A 2,980-nucleotide genomic window follows, 5' to 3' on the forward strand; every position below is an offset into this window, starting at 1 on the left:
GATTTGATCGATATATATCAACAATTTTGTCACAAAATATCGATAGCCAAGATATTATTTTCGATATGTGGAGTACTAATTTCAACATTATGAAAAATACAATAAGTAAAAAAAATTAGCATTTAAAAGTGTTATTTTTTGTTTTAATTATTTAATATACTTATTACCGAACAGTTTTACAGGAACCAAACAACAACAGTAATAATTGAAGAACATAAGAAAGAACCCGTAATAAGAAAGGGAGTCCAACAAGGATGTTCCCTATCCCCGTTACTTTTTAATCTTTACATGGAACTAGCAGTTAATGATGTTAAAGAACAATTTCGATTCGGAGTAACAGTACAAGGTGAAAAGATAAAGATGCTACGATTTGGTGATGATATAGTAATTCTAGCTGAGAGTAAAAAAGATTTATAAGAAACAATGAACGGCATGGATGAAGTCCTACGCATGAAAATAAACAAGAACAAAATGAAAGTAATGAAATGTAGTAGAAATAACAAAGATGGACCACTGAATGTGAAAATAGGAGAAAAGATTATGGAGGTAGATGAATTTTGTTATCTGGGAAGTAGAATTACTAATTTTGGATTTTATATCCGAAATTACTAATTTCGGATATAAAATGCCGAATAGCACAGGCGAAAGAAGCCTTCAGTCAGAAATATAATTTGTTTACATCAAAAATTAATTTAAATGTCAGGAAAAGATTTTTGAAAGTATATGTTTGGAGTGCCACTTTATATGGAAGTGAAACTTGGACGATCAGAGTATCTGAGAAGAAAAGATTAGAAGCTTGAAATGCAGTGCTATAGAAGAATGTTAAAAATCAGACAGGTTGATAAAGTGACAAATGAAGAGGTGTTGCGGCAAGTAGATGAAGAAAGAAGCATTTGGAAAATATAGCTAAAAAGAAGAAACAGACTTATAGGCCACATATTAAGGCATCCTGGAATAGTCGCTTTAATATTAGAGGGACAGGTAGAAGGAAAAAATTGTATAGGCAGGCAACGTTTGGAATATGTAAAACAAACTGTTAGGGATGTAGCATGTAGGGGGTATACCGAAATGAAACAACTAGCACTAGATAGGGAATCTTGGAGAACTGCATCAAACCAGTCAAATGAATGAAGAAAAAAAAATTACCGAATAAATTAGTACACATTTAAATTATGATGGTTAATTATTATTTATAAGATATTTTAACTTAAATTTGGTAAATCACTAAGAGCACAAATACAATACGTATAGACTTTTTTCAGCTTGGATTATTTTTTTTTTTATTTTTTTATTTTTTTTTTTTTTAGGGCGAAAAACGGTTGAACGTTATCATCGCCCGAAAAATAAATAAATAGATAAATAAATAAAAATAATTTAAGGTTTTTAGATAAAATTAAAACTTAAAACTACTATCACAGAAACAAAATCCGGAATGGGTGTAAAAGGCCCATTCTCGGATAACAAAAACACTAATATGTAACTTAAAACTAAAAAAGGAGATAAAACTTAAAACTATTACGTTTACAGTCTTACAACTAATATCACAAAAATCTTACAACTAATATCACAAAAATCTTACAACTAATATCACAGACGAATTTAAAAAAAAATATGAATATATATATATATATATATAGAAAAAAAAAAAAAAAAAAAAAAATCCGATAGGGAGTGTAAAAGGCTCCCTTCTCGGATAACAAAAACAATGCATAGGACAATACATACAATTACGAAAGAATACATACTTATTAAATTTTTTGCATTAACCCTATACTACGTAAAAATATAAACATCCGGTTTAAAACCTCCTTATCGTCACGCAAGATACCACGGATGTTACTAGGTAGTTTAAATTTACGACGCAATGCCGCATAACATATGCAGTCCACGAGTATGTGGCGCACAGTCACGCGGCAGTTGCATCTTGCGCATAGAGGTGATTGTCCTCTTGTAAACAGGTACTCGTGTGTGACTCTCGTGTGTCCTATCCGCAATCGACAGAGAACTACTTCCTCACGCCGGGGTTTTCTGTATGAGGAGTTCCATGGTAACACAGAATCTTTAATCTGACGGAGTTTATTATCAACGGTAGCTGTCCAATCACCTTGCCACCTTGTTCTTAATAATTGTTTTACATAGTTAATGAAATCAGAAGTAGCAACTCGGGTGGTGAAAGGAGGCTGGTTACATGCTTCTTTGGCAGCGGAATCTGCATGTTCATTACCTGGAATCCCTACGTGGCTAGGGACCCAGCAAAAACTTAATTCTGTGTTGCGATTATTCAACTCAGCGATTGCGTTGTAAATTTCAATGACGATAGGATGTTTGGAATAAAAGTTTTTTAAGGCTTGGAGAGCACTACACGAGTCACTGCAAATAAGAATTGTTCTATATTTAGGGTTAATGATGTTTAGAGCCTTATTTATAGCGTATAGTTCAGCGGTAAACACACTCGTAATACCGGGTAGACCAAACATATAAGTTCTCTCATTAACAACAAATGCACACCCAACTGTATCATTTTGTTTCGATCCATCAGTGTATACAACCGCCTCTGGTTTCATCTTGGAGAGAACACACTGAAACATTTGCTGAAAGACAATAGATGGTGTTGATTGTTTATTGTATGTGGTCAGGTCAAAATTAAAATTTATAAGGTTTATTCTCCACGGAGGATATGAGCAAGGATATATAGGAAAGAATGACGGTTTGTCAACATTTATATGCTGCAGCAGACGCCAGGTACGGATACCTACCGGTGCAGTACGACGTGGATTGTCCTCATACTTTCCTAGATTAGGATTTCTAAAGACTGACTCAAGAGCCGGGTGATTTGGTTGTCCTCTGAGACGAGCAAAATACGATAATAAAAGCTGGTCTCGTCTATCCCAAAGTGATGGTTCACCACAGTCTACCAGTAAGCTTGCGACAGGACTAGATCTAAACGCGCCTGTGGCAAGCCGAAGGAAAGCATGATGTA

Source organism: Lycorma delicatula, chromosome 13 (genome assembly GCF_047948215.1).
Source record: "Lycorma delicatula isolate Av1 chromosome 13, ASM4794821v1, whole genome shotgun sequence".
Classification (NCBI taxonomy): Eukaryota; Metazoa; Arthropoda; class Insecta; order Hemiptera; family Fulgoridae; genus Lycorma; species Lycorma delicatula.